This window comes from Moschus berezovskii, chromosome 10 (genome assembly GCF_049115385.1).
Source record: "Moschus berezovskii isolate FMDL1 chromosome 10, NW_MosBer_1.0, whole genome shotgun sequence".
In the NCBI taxonomy this organism is placed as follows: domain Eukaryota; kingdom Metazoa; phylum Chordata; class Mammalia; order Artiodactyla; family Moschidae; genus Moschus; species Moschus berezovskii.
In genome coordinates, this window is record NC_142469.1 from 5,405,275 (window position 1) to 5,423,084 (window position 17,810).

Sequence of the window (17,810 nt, forward strand, 5' to 3'; positions counted from 1 at the left end):
CCAAATCTCACATTCATACATGACCACGGGAAAATCCATAACCTTCACTAGATGGACCTTTATTGGAAAAGTAATGTCTCTGCTTTTTAATATACTATCTAGGTTGGTCATAACTTTCCTTCCAAAGAGTAAGCGTCTTTTAATTTCATGGCTGCAATCAGCGTCTGCAGTGATTTTGGAGCCCAAAAAAGTAAAGTCTGACACTGTTTCCACTGTTTCCCCATCTATTTCCCATGAAGTGATGGGACCAGATGCCACGATCTTTGTTTTCTGAATATTGAGCTTCAAGTCAATCTTTTCACTCTCCTCTTTCACTTTCATCAAGAGGCTTTTGAGTTCCTCTTCATTTTCTGACATAAGGGTGGTATCATCAGCATATCTGAGGTTATTGATATTTCTCCCAGCAATCTTGATTCCAGCTTGTGCTCCTTCAAGCCCAGCGTTCCTCATGATGTACTCTGCATATAAGTTAAATAAGCAAGGTGACAATATACAACCTTGACGTACTCCTTTTCCTATTTGGAACCAGTTTGTTGTTCCATGTCCAGTTCTAACTGTAGCTTCCTGACCTGCATACAGGTTTCTCAAGAAGCAGGTCAGGTGGTCTGGTCTTCCCATCTCTTTCAGAATTTTCCACATTTTATTGTGATCCATACAGTCAAAGATTTGGCATAGTCAATGAATCAGAAATAGATGTTTTTCTGGAACTCTCTTGCTTTCTCCATGATCCAGTGGATGTTGGCAATTTTATCTCTTGTTCCTCTGCCTTTTCTAAAACCTGCTTGAACATCTGGAAGTTCATGGCTCACATATTCTTGAAGCCTGTCTTGGAGAATTTTGAGCATGACTTTACTCGCGTGTGAGATGAGTGCAATTGTGTGGTAGTTTGAGCATTCTTTGGCATTGCCTTTTTTGGGGATTGGAATGAAGGCTGAGCTTTTCCAGTCCTGTGGCCACTGCTGAGTTTTCCAAATTTGCTGGCATATTGAGCGCAGCACTTTCACAGCATCATCTTTCAGGATTTGAAATAGTTCAACTGGAATTCCATCACCTTCACTAGCTTTGTTCATAGTGATGCTTTCTAAGGCTCAGTTGACTTCACATTCCAAGATATCTGGCTCTAGGTGAGTGATCACACCATCGTGATTATCTTGGTAGTGAAGATCTTTTTTGTACAGTTCTTCTGTGTATTCTTGCCACCTCTTCTTAATATCTTCTGCTTCTGTTAGGTCCGTACCATTTCTGTCCTTTATCGAGCCCATCTTTGCATGAAATGTTCCCTTTGTATCTCTAATTTTCTTGAAGAGATCTCTAGTCTTTCTGATTCTGTTGTTTTCCTCTATTTCTTTGCATTGATCGCTGAGGAAGGCTTTCTTATCTCCTTGCTATTCTTGGAACTCTACATTCAGATGCTTATATCTTTCCTTTTCTCCTTTGCTTTTCGCTTCTCTTCTTTTCACGGCTATTTGTAAAGCCTCCTCAGACAGCCATTTTGCTTAGAGGCGTTAAACCTCCTTAAAGGGTGGGGCCAGGTGGAGGATAGTCAGCACCTCCCTTTGTTTTGTTGTGCAATACCACCTCAGGTTTGGAAATTTCACCAAATGGGCCAGTTTACTTTTAAGCCCACTGTCTTAGAATGTATGGTTAAGAATTTTAACAAAGAATTCTCTGGGGGTTATGGTGTAAAGTTGAGTCTTGGAAAACTGTGATCCTTTGTACACTGGAGTGGCCCTCCTTTGGGGTCGGATGGCCCTCAGAAGGTACCTTAGACATACCCATTGACCGAGCAAGGCCTAGAGTCATAACAGGAGACCCCGACCACCCAGACCAATTCCCATATGTAGATCAGTGGTTGGACATTGCCCAGTTAAAGTCCCCTTGGTTTCGATTCTATGCCACAGGTGAGGGACAATGTAAGGTCCTAGTAGCTCAACCAAAGTAAAGGGCCTCGTGTCAAGAGAAGGAACCACCTATTCTCCAGGACTAGGCTGAAGAAATGCCTCCAGTGCCCCCACCTTACACCCCCATGAGTGCTGCACTGAGAGTAGCAGATCTGCCTTTACCAGACAGCCCACTGCCTTCCGTTTCATATCCTCCTCCTGACGCTCCTGAAGCCATTGTGCCCCCACGGCCAGCTACCCCAGAACCGACGGGTAGACACCTCTAGTCAGCTCAGGGAGCAGCTGCCTCAGCACTGCAAACACCCTTATGAAAGAGTTCAGGCAGCACTTTGCTGCTGATGGCACCCTACAAGAGGGGGAACCTGTTTTTTGCTACCAGCCTTATACCATGACTGATCTTAACTGGAAACATTGCACCCCCTCCTACTCTGAAAAGCCCCAAGCACTGGTTGATCTCTTAGAATCCATCTTCCAGACGCAACACCCCACCTGGGTAGACTACCAGCAGTTTCTCCTCACCCTATTCAGTACAGAGTAACATCAAGAGTCATGACAGAGTCTCAAAAATGGCTTCAAGCCAATGCCCCAGGGGGTCAATTAGACATGGAGAACTGGGCTTGGGACAACTTCTCAGAGGAAGAGTCTCACTGGGACCCAGATACTAAGTGGGGAAGAAACCTCCCTTGGAAGTTAGAGAGGTATTGACAGCCTCCCCTCAGGGGGTAAAGGCCAGGGCTAAGAAACCTACTAACATCACTAAGACCACTGAGGTGTTACCAAAAACAGATGAAAACCTGGCTGATTTCTATGAGAAGCTGTGTGAGGCCTTCTGGGTCTTCACCTGTTTTGATCCTGAAACACCTGAAAATTAATGGATGATAAATGCAGCCTTTGTGGGACAGGCACAATCTAACATTAAAAGAATAAATTACAGAAGTTTGAAGGGTTTGCAGGCAAAAATGCCACAGAACTGCTAGAAATAGCCAACAAACTCTTTGTCAATCACGACCAAACAGCACGCTGAGAAGCGGAAAAGAGGATGAAGCAAAAAGCCACACTCTTGGCAGTTGTCTTGTCAAAGCCTGCACCCCAAGTGTCACCACCCCATAAGGCAAGAGGCCCAGATCTGAAAAGGAGAATTCCCCTCAGCAGCGATAAGTGTGCTATTGCAAGGAAAAGGGAAACTGGAAAAATGAGTGCCTCAGTCAACCTGAGAAGAAAACCATGGAGCAGACGCACTGAGCCAGTATCAATCCAAGCTACCCAGCTAATCTTTTCGGGCTAACTGGAGTAGAATCTGACTAGACGGGACTGAGCTCTCTCCAATTGGGCCCCCGAGAGCTCATGGTCAGTGTTCAAGTAGGGGGCAATGCCATAGACTTTATGATGAACACAGGTGCGGAGCATTCAGTGGTCACCCAGCAGGGAGAACCCCTCTAGGGAAAAGAAGCCACCATCATTGGGGCCACAGGTGCCCAGACCCGCAGGTTGTTTTGTAGTCCTCAACAATGCCGACTGGGGTTCATGAGGTAGGGTACGAATTCCTCTACCTGCCCAACTGTCCCGTTCCCTTGATGTGAAGAGACCTGCTTGCTAAGGTGGGGGCCCATATTTCCTTTTCTGCTGATGAGTCAGCTCGGCTAAAGCTAGCAGGATTACCCTCCTCCTTGATGGTGCTCTTGCTGTAAGGAGAGAAGAATGGAGCCTGTATTCTTCCCCTCCAGCAGAATGGACCATTCCTCCTGAATTAGAGACTGGATACCCACTGGTTTGGGCTGAGTAAAGTCCTCCAGGTCTGGCAAAACACCATGCTCCCATCCTGATTGATCTGAAACCCAGAGCTCAGCCTGTAAAACTGCAACAGTGTCCAATTCCCCAGGAGGCCCAACTGAGAATGCAGGCTCATTTAAACAGACTACTCCAACATGGACTTCTGTTGAAGTCACTTCTGATGAAATGCCAGCCACTCTGGAGCATCCCATTACTGCCTGTGAAGAAGCCAGGAGTGCATGACTACTGTCCGGTTCAAGACTTAAGAGCTGTAAATGAGGCAACAATTACTCTGCCCCTGGCAGTGCCTAATCCATAAACCCTACTAGGATCCCTTCTGCAGCCGAATGGTTTACTTTCTTTTTTTTTTTTCTTTTTTTAACTTTTTAATCTGTGAAGAAAATCGTCCATTTTCCTTTGAAGGAACAACCCCATTTCTTATTTTAGTAAAAATAGTGTGAACTAAACATATGCGAATACCTTCTAAAAATAATAGATTTCATTTTTATTACAGTTTTAGACTTATAGAATAATTAAACAGACAGCATAAGGAATTCTATATACTCCTCTCACCCCTCACAATTTTCCCTGTTATTAATATCTTACATTAGTGTAGTACATTTGTTACAGTTAAGTGAATATTGAACATTATTCTGAACCATAACCCATCCTTTTTATCATATGTGAAATGGATCACTAGTTCAGGGTTTACTTTCTTGTACTTTAAAGATGCCTCCGGGTTGCATCTGTCAGCCCATGACTATTTGCCTTTGAGTGGGAAAACCCTCACACGGGAAACAAGGAACAGCTCACTTGGATGAGGCATCCTCAGGGGTTCAAGTACTCCCCTACTCTCTTCAGCAGAGATTTGGCTGCTGACTTACCTAAATTTCCTGGACAGGAGTTAGACTGTCCTGTTCAATACGTTGGAGACCTTCTGCTGGTGAGCACAATGCAGGCTCAATGCCTAGAAGGAACAAAAGCCCTTCTCTCTTTGTTAAAGGAAGCTGGGTACCAGGTACCAAAGAAAAAGGCACAGATCTGTAAAAGACAAGTCAGATACCTAGGTTTTGACATCACGCAGGGCCAGTGAATGCTGGGAACTGAAAGGAAACAAGCAGTTTACACCATTCCTACCCCTACTGCTCGTCGGAAGGGCCATGAGATCCTGGGAGCAACAGGATTCTGTAGGATATAGATCCCTGGATTTTCATACCTTGCCAGGCACCTATATAAGGCTTTGAAAGAAGAAAAGTCGTACCTTGAATAGGGAACTAGTCAAGAGGCAAGCATTTCAAACAATTACGGCCAAACTCTCCAAGGCTCAGATCTAGGGTTTCCTGATATAACTCGAGAGTTCAATCTCTTTGTTCATGAAAAGAATGGAATGGCCTTGAGAGTCTTGACCCAAGAATTTGGGCCCTGGTAAAGGCCGGTGGCCTGCTTGTCTATACAGATTGTCTTGGTCGCAGCTGGATGGCCACCTTTCCTCTGAGCATTAGCGGCCACTACCTTGCTAAGCGAGGGTGGCTGACAAGTTAACATTGGGGCAAAACCTAAATGTTACAGCCCCACACTCAGTTGTAATCCTGATGGGTAGTAGAGGCCACCATCAGCTCACAGATGCACAGATAACTCAGAATCAAGGGTTACTACATGAAAATCCCCTGGTAAAATAGGAAGTTATATGGACTCTAAACCCAGCTACCTTCCTATCTGACAAAGCAGGGCCCTTAGACCATGATTGCTTGGAAATACTAGTTAAGCTATTTTCTAGTAGACCAGATCTGACTGATAAGCCACTTCACAACCTAGACTTGGTCCTATATACTGATGGTTGCAGCTTCATGGAGAACAGGAAGAGGATGGCTGGGTATGCTGTGATGTCTGACTCTGAAGTGGTGGAAGCAGAGGCGCTTCCTCAGTGATGGTCAGCACAGAGAGGAGAGTTATAAGCTTTAATCGGGGCACTGGAACTCAGCTGAGAACAGCGAGCTGACATCTATACTGATTCGTGGTATGCTTTTACTACCCTACATGGAGACTTGTACAAGGAAAAAGGACTTCTTACAGCAGAAGGAAAAGGGATTAAAAACCAAGCCAAAATCCTGAAACTTCTGGAAGTAGTATGAGAACCAAAGGAGGTGGCAGTCATTCACTGCAAAGGCCACCAGAAGGGTGGTGAGTCGGTGGCCAGAGGGAGCCACCAGGCTGATGCAGTCACCAAGGAGGCCACCCAGGAGTGGACACCAGACAAACTGAAAGTCCTGCCAGCCCTGGAGAAACCGGCTGCTCCCAGGTATTCTCCCGAGGAGGAAAAATGGATAAAAAAGGAAGGTGGAACCAAGGCCAAGACAGGATGGTGGATCACACAAGACCACTGAGTCTATGTTCTGGAACGCTAGCCTGCAAGCTGGTCCACCAGCAACATGAACTGACCTATATGGTCAAGACTGCCTTAGAGACTTTGCTAGGCTGGCACTACCTCATTTCTCACATCCCAGCATTCTGTTCTGTTTCCCAGTGATGTGTAACCTGTTTACAAAATAATGCTTGCCAAGGGCCTAGTAGGCTGGCAGGTAGACAACATTGTAGACTATCTGCCTTTGAGGATATGGAAGAAGACATCACTGAAATCACCCCAAGCCAAGGATTTAGATACCTTTTGGCTTTTATCTGCATGTTTTCAGGCTGGGTGGAAGCCTTTCCTACCTGAGCTGAAAAAGCAAGAGAAGAAACCAAGACACTCCTGAAAGACATTGTCCCCAGATATGGAATGCCTCTGACTATAAGGTCGAACAATGGACTGGCGTTTGTAGCTGAGGCAGTACAACAGTTGGCAAGGGCTTTGACGATCTGGTAGAAATTGCGTACTGCCCACTGTCCCTAGAGCTCAAGGAAAGTGGAACACATGAGCTGAATCCTCAAACAAACCCTAGCAAAACTATGACAGGAGACCAGCTTATCTTGGGTAGACATGCTATCTGTGGTCTTCTTAAAGGTGAGGTTCACCCTGGGAGGAGATAGGGTTTTTGCAATTTGAAATCCTGTATAGACAACCACCCCTGTTAGTCAGCTTAAGGAGAGACACCAGAGAACTGGAGAACTTGGACTTAAATAGGCAGCTACAAGGGTTAGGATACATAATCTCTCAAATACATATATGGACAATTGATGGACTACCCGTATCCTTAGGCATAACAGTCCATTCTACCAACCAAGGGACCAAGTATGGGTAAAGGACTGGAAAAAGAAATTTTAAAACCCATGTGGAAAGGGCTCTATTATGCAATCTTAACTACCCCCACTGCTCTCAATGAGGCAGGAATAGACACTTGGATCCATTACTCCAGAGTCAAACCTGCAAGTCCGACTAGTAGCCAAGGGAAGTCGGAAACTGCCCTCAGTCTAGAGGAACTTCTGTGCCTGACCTTGCAAAGAAGGACACAACTACCCCTAAAGCCCTGCTTTGGCCACACAGAAAGCTGATCCGTCAACGCACGGCTAAAGCTTGAGGAACCAACAGGGCTGACAAGAGGTGGATGTATTGCTTTTTAATTGGGCTGGGACTCACCCTATTCATCTTACTCAGAATAGGGCTTTACTCTGTGTCTCACCTGGCATGGATTTGTATTCAAAAACTCTCCCCCTGCTTTGCCTACTTCATAATTCTTGCTTTTTGGAGTCTCCACCTACTACAATCAGCTCATATATGAAAACAGCGTATTTTTGCCTTATAGTTCTGTAAGTTGTAAAATCCCCTCCTCAACCAAGAGTCAGGATGATTGTTCTAAATGTATGGACTCTTTCTATCATGAGGGGAAATGAGTCCGAGGATCCATTTACTAAACAAACCAACTGGCCGCATGTTATAGTTCAGCTTCCTCATGCATTAGGGAAGGGAAACATTACTGGAAAGAAAAAAAATAGAGCCCACAGTGTGAATGGCCTAATGTGCTGTGGCACCCCAAATAGATGGCCTGCTGGACTCAACAGACTCATTTTTGGATGTCAAATAGAAGGGAGAAATTGGACCAGGCTAAGAAAGAAGCAGTCCAAGGAGTGGTAAAATGGTTAAAGGCCCAAGTAACCAAGTCAGACACTTGACATCAGGTTCAAAGCTGAGGTCCACTGGACTGTACAACCTGCTTCAAGCCTCTCTCAAAGATAAGTTAGAAATGCCCACTATTGGAAATAATTGTTTTATCCATCTAGCCAAAGAGGTTGCCTGGGAATTAAATGTCACTAGCTACTGGGTTTGTGGAGGGGCCCTGATGAGTGAAATATGGCCCTGAAAGGGTACTGGATTGGATGCATTTCTGCTATTTCAATGCAATCAAACAATTAGCAGGTGGGCAGGACGTCCTATTTGGAGTTGGACCCTGTCCACGGAGACAGAAGGTGAAGAGTGCCTAAGCTGGGAAGGGATAAATTATACCTGTGTTGAAGAGACAAAAGAGCCCTGGTCTATAATAATACCAGTAAGATCCTTTCATGGTGTCCAGGCGCCCAACCTAGTATTGGGCTCCCCAAAAAGGAGGGAATGGAAATCACACTTGTGTTCCCTTCAATTCCACCTCCAGGATTCTAGTGCAAAACTGTATAGGAAATCAAACTGATGTGAATCCCTTTCTTGTAATCCCAGGCATTAGCCCATATTGGAAGCATCTAAGCTCCACAAACCCAGACTTATGGCAGGCCCCAGAAGGACTATTTTGGATTTGCGGGAGAAGGGCCTATTCATGATTTCCATCCAGATGGGGAGGAACCTGCACCATAGGAATAATTCAGCCAGGTTTCTTCCTCTTACCCGACTCACAAGGGGACACACTAGGCATCCCAACCTGACAACCTGAGACATAGAGAAAAACAATCCCTCGAGATAAGGGGAAAACAAAATTGAGATGAAGATGAGTGGCCCCCACAATGGATAATCCAATATTATGGTCGGCCACACTGGCACAAGATGGACGTTGGGGATACAGGACTCCCATTTACTGAATAATCTGACTGCACACGGTACTTGAGATTATAACTAGTGAAATAACAACTGCATTGGAACTATTAGCTCACCAACAATCTCAAATGAGGACTGCCATTTATTAAAATTGATTAGCGCTATACTAGCATCTAGTCAACGCTATGGTTTTTCCAGTGGTCATGTATGGATGTGAGAGTTGAACTATAAAGAAAGCTGAGGGCAGAAGGATTGATACTTTTGAACTGTGGTGTTGGGGAAGACTCCTGAGAGTCCGTTGGACTGCAAGGAGATCCAAACAGTCCAACCTAAAGGAGATCAGTCCTAGGTGTTCATTGGAATGCCTGATGTTGAAGTTGAAACTCCAATATTTTGGCCACCTGATGTGAAGAGCTGACTCATTGGAAAAGATCCTGATGCTTGGAAAGATTGAGGGCAGGAGAAGGGGATGACAGAGGATGAGATGGTCGGATGGCATCAAAAACTCAATGCACATGGGCTTGGGTGGACTCCGTGAGTTGGTGATAGTCAGGGAGGCCTGGCGTGCTGTGGTTCATGGGGTTGCAAAGAGTTGGACATGACTGAGTGACTAAACGGAAAGGAACTGAGCTCCTAGTGGAGGACAGAGGAGTTTGTGGGAATTTCAACCAAACTGACTGCCGTGTCCAAATAGATGACAATGAAAAAACTGTGATAGACAGAGCTAAAAATATTAAGAAAATTGCCCATATTCCGGTTCAGACCTGAAAGGGATGGGATACAAATGGACTCTTTGGAGGATGGTTCCCTTGGCTGCTGCTGCTGCTAAGTCACTTCAGTCCTGTCCGATTCTGTGTGACCCCATAGACGGCAGCACACCAGGCTCCTCCGTCCCTGGGATTCTCCAGGCAAGAGCACTGGAGTGGGTTGCCATTTCCTTCTCCAATGCAGGAAAGTGAAAAGTGAGAGTGAAGTCGCTCAGTCTTGTCCGACTCTTAGCGACCCCATGGACTGAAGCCTACCAGCCTCCTGCATCCATGGGATTTTCCAGGCAAGAGTACTGGAGTGGGTTGCCAATGCCTTCTCCTCTCTTGGCTAGGGGGGCTTTAAAACAATGGTTGGTATGGTCGTAGCCATAATCTCTGGATGTCTGCTTATTCCCTGCCTCATATTCCTCCTTATCAGAGTTATAACAGGGTTCATAGAGACAGTTGTCCAACAGAGAACAGACACCCAGGTGCTGCTTTTAAAGGGACACCAGCAAGTGCCAGAAGATGATGCTCTCTGACAGCTGCAGATGCACCCTAAACATCAAGATCAGTGACTAAGATAGGAGTGAGATTAAAGTCCCCTAATTAAAGTAACAACCTTTTGCTTGCCCTTCGTTTATCTTGTGTTAATAGCTGCTGCTCATCAATCACTGCTGCTACGTCTGTGATCTTGCTTGCTTGTCCAGAGGAACTTGGGCTACCTGGAGAGGGGAGGGATCTGAGCTATTTGAGCGGGAAGTTTACAGTGTATATAAGATACCCAGAACAAAACCAGGCAGACAGCCTTTGGAGGTGACTCCTGATCCCACACCGGTGTTGAATAAACCCTGATATTCTACACCTTCAAGAGTCTCTCATCTCTTTATGACACCTTGGTTTCCATAACACAGCCTCTATGGAAGAGGACATGGAGATTCCTTTAAAAACTAGGGATAAAATCACCATATGACTCAGCAATCCCACTCCTAGGCATAAACTCTGAGGAAAACAAAATTGAAAAAGACACATTTACTCCAGTGTTCATTGTAGCCCTTTTTACAATATCTAGAACAGGAAGCAACCTAGATGTCCATCAAAAGATGGATGGATAAAGAAGTGGTGGCATATATATCAGTTCAGTTCAGTTCAGTCGCTCAGTCGTGTCCAATTATTTGCTACCCCAAGAATCGCAGCACGCCAGGCCTCCCTGTCTGTCACCAACTCCCGGAGTTTACTCACATTCATGTCCATTGAGTCGGTGATGCCATCGAACCATCTCATCCTCTGTCATCCCCTTCTCCTTCTGCCCCCCCATCCCTCTCAGAATCAGGGTCTTTTCCAATGAGTCAACTCCTTGCATGAGGTGGCCAAAGTACTGGAGTTTCAGCTTTAGCATCAGTCTTTCCAATGAACACCCAGGATCAATCTCCTTTAGAATGGACTGGTTGGCTCTTCTCGCAGTCCAAGGGACTCTCAAGAGTCTTCTCCAACACCACAGTTCAAAAGCATCAATTCTTCGGGGCTTAGCTTCCTTCACAGTCCAACTCTCACATCTTCACCACTGGAAAACCCATAGCCTTGAATAGACAGACCTTTGTTGGCAAAGTAATGTCTCTGCTTTTTAATATGCTATCTAGGTTGGTCATAACTTTCCTTCCAAGGAGTAAGCGTCTTTCAATTTCATGGCTGCAATCAGCATCTGCGGTGATTTTGGAGCCCAGAAAAATAAAATCTGACATTGTTTCTACTGTTTCCCCATCTATTTGCTATGAAGTTATGGGACCAGATGCCATGATATTAGTTTTCTGAATGTTGAGCTTTAAGCCAACTTTTTCACTCTCCTCTTTTTCTTTCATCAAGAGGCTTTTGAGTTCCTCTTCACTTTCTGCCATAAGGGTGTGTCATCTGCATATCTGAGGTTATTGATATTTCACCCAGCAATAATGTTTTCAGCTTGTGCTTCTTCCAGCCAGCATATTTCATGATGTACTCTGCATAGAAGTTAAATAAGTAGGGTGACAGTATACAGCCTTGATGTACTCCTTTTCCTGTTTGTAACCAGTTTGTTGTTCCATGTCCAGTTCTAACTGTTGCCTCCTGACCTGCATTTAGGTTTCTCTAGAGGCAGATCAGGTGGTCTGGTATTCCCATGTCTTTCAAAATTTTCCACAGTTTATTGTGATCCACACAGTCAAAAGCTTTGGCATAGTCAATAAAGCAGAAATATATATATTTTTGGAACTCTCTTGCTTTTTCGATGATCCAGCGGATGTTGGCAATTTGATCTCTGGTTCCTCTGTCTTTTCTAAAACCAGCTTGAACATCTGGAAGTTCACAGTTCATGTGTTGCTGAAGCCTGGCTTGGAGAATTTTGAGCATTACTTTACAAAAAGAAATATTACTCAATCATAAAAAAGGAATATATTAATCAGTTCTAATGAGGTAGACAAATCTAGAGCCTGTTATACAGAGTGAAGTAAGTTAGAGAAAGATAAATATCAGATACTAATATGAATATCAGATACTAAAATAAATATCAGATACTAATGCATATATATGGAATCTAGAAAGATGGTACTCATGAATTTATTTGCAGGTCAGCAATGGAGGAACAGACATAGAGAACAAACTTATGGACATGGGGCAATGGGGATAAGGAGAGGGTAAGTTGTATGGGGAGAGTAGCATGGAAACTTACAATATCATATGTAAAATAGATAACCAATGGGAATTTTCTGTATGACTCAGGTTCTCTGCAACAATCTAGAAGGGGGATGTGGAGGGATATGAGAAGGAGGCATGGGAGGAAGCTGTACCTGTGGCTGATTTTTGTCAATGTTTGACAGAAAACAATAAAACTCTGTAAAGTAATTAACATTCAATTAAAAATAGATAAATATATATTTTAAATTGATAGTATATATTTTTGTGCTTTTGAAAATTAAATAAGTATAAAATGTGGGGTGATTCCTCTGGGGTTACAAAAAATAAATACGTTTTTTTCAACCTGTTTGTGAACAATCTTATTTTATATACAGGACCTATTGGTTTTAGAAAAATTGAAGATGACTTCTTTCAAGTATAAACAATGATATTTACATACCTTCATGTAGAAATATTAAATGCAGAAAAGCACAAAATTTCACCATCTATTAAATTGCACTATCAAAATTATAAGACACAACTTTATTTTCCTTCATCATAGAAAGTTTGTTAGACTACTATAAAGAATGACAGAGGCACTAGTATCAAAAGAAGATATATTAATACAAAAAAAAACACTATAGGAAATAAAAAATTATCCAAAATCTAAGCAAAATGGTAAATTATTTAGAGAAGCTCTACCCCAAATAAAAGCATACACAGAAATCAAATGGGAAAATATAGTTTACGGTTATAATCTTAGATCAAAAAATTTGTGCACCTCAACTGAATTTTCTAAATTCTATCTAGAATTGCTTTTGCATTTGCAAAAATAGACTGAATATTCATGTCATGTTTCTTAAGCATTAAATAACTGTTCAAAAAGTAAAATATCATGGAAGCTTTGGAGAAAAAGGAAGAGAAATATGATAAGAATATAGGAATTCATGTTATTTTTACACTGGGAATATCATGTAATTCAAAGCCAAGAGTAGGGGCTAGACCCCAGACCGCATTAGTGTGTGAATGCAGGATAAGGTGTCTGTATCTCAGGAAAGAGAGGATAGACTTACATGAGCTTTAGGGAGCCCCAGATCATCAGCTACTGAATATACTTGAACTGAGGATACACACTGAAAAGTATTAGTAGGAACTAAAGGGACCTAGGGAAGGGAGAAACCTTTAGCCAAATATAATCAGAGATTTACAACTACAAGAGATGCAAGAGTGTGGTTAGGCCTAGAAATAAAATGTCAAGAGAGCAAATTAGTCAATAGTAAGTGATCAAATCAATACAGAGCATACGTCAATAAAATTCAGGACAAGCATGAAGCTGATGTTTCAGTTACTCAAAGGACCAGAAATGTTTAACTGTGGTTGAGGCAGTAGTCCAGAAACTAAACAGAGTATAGAGTTGAATTAAAAAAGCAAACATTTAGGAAGAGGTTAGCATTCAGGTGGCACTGTGACAGAAATTAATATAAGTATATTCATTCATATAATCCTAAATGTTAACTCCACAAAACTAGTGGTAGCCTCATTTAATAACAGAGACTAATCAGATAACATTTCTAAAAAGAATCAGAAAGTCACAGAATGGGAATTTTAGGATTTGTCCATCCTCTAAAATTCTGCCGTATTAGCAAGCACTGGAATTATATGACTCAAGATTTTTAAAATCTTTCTGTTTTTAGTGTGTACTTGTAGGAAGATGGTAAAACACACAAGGTGGACACCATGTGAGAAGAGAAGGCAGACACTAGTGATGCAGTTGCAAGTCAAGGAGCACCAAGGGTTTACAGCCCCTCCAGAAACAGGTGAGTAAGGGAGGACTCAGCTGAAGTTTCAGAGTAAGAGTGTGATCCTACCAACACCTTGTTTTCAGAACTCTAGGGTCCAGGACTGTGAGACAACAAATTTCTATTGTTTCAAATCACCTAGTATTTTGCAGGTGATTTGAAAAAGCACAAATCATCCTTTGTTGTAGCAGCCCTAGGAAACTAATAGCTTGTTCATCAAAATATATTTATAATTCTAGAGTTTGTGTCATATTTGCAAAATTTCAGAGTCAGTATTATCAAATCTCATCCTGGTATCTGTCTTCTTCCCTTTCCATATTTTCTAATTCTGGCATCTGTTCTCTTAATAGTTAACATTATATTCTTAGGTCTGCCTACTTCATATGGACTTCTTGCTATATACAAACACACAAGCACGTACCCAGGTCTATACACATACATACATATACACACATGTATATGTGTACTATTCTAGTTATACTATCACATAGGGCACACATAGCTTGAATTATTAAATATAATTATGAGAGAGTGTCTCCATTCAACACAAAGTCACACATGAATATACAAGATAAGCATAAGTGCAGAGCACCAAACTAATATTTCATGCCAAACGTGGTTTGTTAATGCATGACCAATGCAGAAGTCAAAGTGTCTTTCTGTGCCTCAGGGCCATCATCAAGAATGTCATTATAAATGTATCAGACTTTTACATTGTAATAGAGATATTGTTCAGTTCAGTTCAGTTCAATTCAGTTCAGTCGCTCAGTCGTGTCCGACTCTTTGTGACCCCATGAATCACAGCACGCCAGGCCTCCCTGTCCATCACCAACTCCCAGAGTTCACTCAAACTCATGTCCATCGAGTCGGTGATGCCATCCAGCCATCTCATTCTCTGTCATCCCCTTCTCTTCCTGCCCCCAATCCCTCCCAGCATCAGACTCTTTTCCAGTGAGTCAACTAGTCACATGAGGTGGCCAATGTATTGGAGTTTCTTGGCATCAATTAAAGTTGATAAAATGTCAGATATACCTATTTGTAGCATGTCTGGAAAAATTGGTTTGCCTAGTTTTTCCTTTATCTTCAGAGGTATCTTAAGACATTTTTCTCTGCTTAAAAAAACCTGATTACCAAAACAAAAAAAAAAAAAAATAAGCCAATACATCAGCAAATACTGCTGGGTTAACCTTCAAAACAGATCCAGAATCTGACCATTTCTCTGGTTTCACTGCCTATATTGAGCCAAGGGTCATTTGTCACCTGGACAAGTGCATTAGCCTCCTAACTGGTACCCTGCCTATGTCCATCCCACCCCACTCACTAATCAATACTCAGCAGTACAGCCAGAATGATCGCTCAGATCCTGTTACTGTCTTACTCAAACCTCTGGCAAGATTTTCTGTTTCACTCACAACACAAGCCCTTCTAATAACCTCGTTGTTGGAATCTGACTTTTTTCCTCTCCCCTATTATCCACCTGACTTCATCCTCTACAAGTCTTCCTCTTGCTCACTTGCTCCACCACATAGTTTCCCTTGTGTTTTTAGACAATGTCAAACAAATGGCATTAGTAACCTACACCAGTATTCTTGCCTGGAGAATCCCAAGAAGAGAGGCGACTTTACAGGCTATGCATCACAAAGAGTCAGAAACACCTTACTGACTGGGTACACAACATACATTTTATTGTGTATAACATGTTGCAGAGAAATACAGGTTTATTATACTTAGTCTTTACTATCTGTCTCTCTCTGCTGAAGTTTAAACTCTGGGAGGATAGGAGACACATTCTGTTCAGCAGTGTGTCACTCAAACCACAGAGATGAGGACATCCTCACTTAGATGTATTGGAAGTGAAACGTGGTTATTCAGGAAGAACACAAGTTACACTAATATCTATTACACTCAGATGAAGACACCATCTAGGGGTTTAAATAATACCTTAACTATTGATATTAAATGACAGTAAAGCCGCTCAGTCATGTCCAACTCTTTGTGACCCCATGGACTGTATGTAGCCTGCCAGGCACTTTCATCCATGAGATTCTCAAGGCAAGAATACTGGAGTGGGTTGCCATTTCCTTCTATAGAGGGTCTTCCGACTCAGGGATCGAACCCAGGTCTCCTTCACTTTAGGCAGACTCTTAACAGTCTGAGCCACCAAGCACTTCTATATTGACATTAAATAGCATCTCAAAATACTACCGACTGATGTTTATAAAGTGACAACTTGTCATTCTGCACCACATGCTTCAAGTATAAATAGATTTGGGAAGTAACAAAAACAGATTTGTATCCATTTCCTATGTACAAGTGACTGACAAAAGCACACAGAATGGGAAAATCTGCATCTGTGGAGAGGCAAGTGTTAATGGTTAGGTACACTCTCCGAGATGCTCTAGAACAGGGAGTCCAGAAAACACCACCACATTTATCCCACTGGTCACATGCTTCTTTCTTTTGGGAAAGGTTCTGATGAAAGAACTAGGCATGCTGGCTCTACCTATGGGCAGAAGCCCATGAGTTGCCCTACTCCAAATCTGAATCTTTTTAGCCTGCATCCCAGCCTCCACAGAGAAGGGATGACATTCCCCAGATGGCCCCACCAAGATCTATACTAGAAAGGGAGACAATCAAGGCATGAAGAATAAAAAGAGACTCACTGTCTTCATTGAATTGGTATCTTGTCCTTATAGTTCATTAGAGTTAGAGCTGGGAATTGCCAACTCCAGTTCCAATGTTTATGAGATACTTAAACTTGCCAAGGGACCTGAGCCAGGACAGTCTCCACCTGGTTCTCATATGCAAAGTTTGGAGGGAGCTAGGTTGCTGTCAGTTACTAAGCAGGTATTGAATAAATGGCAGATACTATTGTTAAAATTAGCCTTGAGACCAGGTGTTTCATCTTCATTACCATAATATCCAGAGATATCCACTGTGGGTGCTGTTTCTTGGCCAAATCATTTCCTCCCTGTGACTGATCCCTGAATGTCTTATAACACTAACCTAGGTCACAGGACTGAGTTATTTAGGTGCTCCACTTGGAACATCAAGTGTCATATTCATTCAAATCTAGTAGTGGAGCTGACTTCTGTCTCAAAATCCAGCTGTGCCGAATCCCTGCCCAACAAGAGATAGCTGTTCCCTAGACTTCACTTTCACTTTTCACTTTCACATATTGGAGAAGGAAATGGCAACCCACTCCAGTGTTCTTGCCTGGAGAATCCCAGGGACGGGGAGCCTGGTGGGCTGCTGTCTATGGGGTCACACAGAGTCGGACACGACTGAAGTGACTTAGCAACAGCAGCAGAGAGACAGCACTTCCTTAATCAAGGAATCAGCAGGATTTCCTAGAATCAAGCTCAGAAACAGACATGACTTCCCTATCTTTACGTGTCTCACCAGCAACCTAGCATCTCCTGGTGTCAAGTCACTTGATAACTAAAGGCGTGCTGATCAGAAACATTCATAATTCCCTGAGATTACTGCATACAGAGCTATTCATCTTCTTCCTTAGGGGGTCAGAAACTTCATCCATGCTTAGGGCATTTTAGGGTATTTTCCCACCCTCCAGTTTCTGAACATCCAGTTTATGTGACTCTGGTCATAGCAACCTTCACAGCTAAGACTCCCTAACTTAATATGTTGATGACAATCTTTGTGACCAGCTTTAAGATAGGTGTTTTACCAGAAACGACTCATAGATATAGACAACAGACTTATAGTTGCCAAAGTTGGGTTGGGGAGAGAGTTGGGTTGGGAATTTGGGACTAAGCAGGTGAAAACTAGTATATGTAAAATGGATAAGCAAGGATGAACACAGGTATCCTGCATTACAGGCAGATTCTTTTCCATCTGAGCCACCAGGGAAGCCCCACTGTACAGCACAGGGAACTATATTCAATATACTATAATAATGGAAAAGAATATGAAAAAGTAAATATAATTATATATTTCATTTCTGAATACAGATATTCTCACAAACTATGTA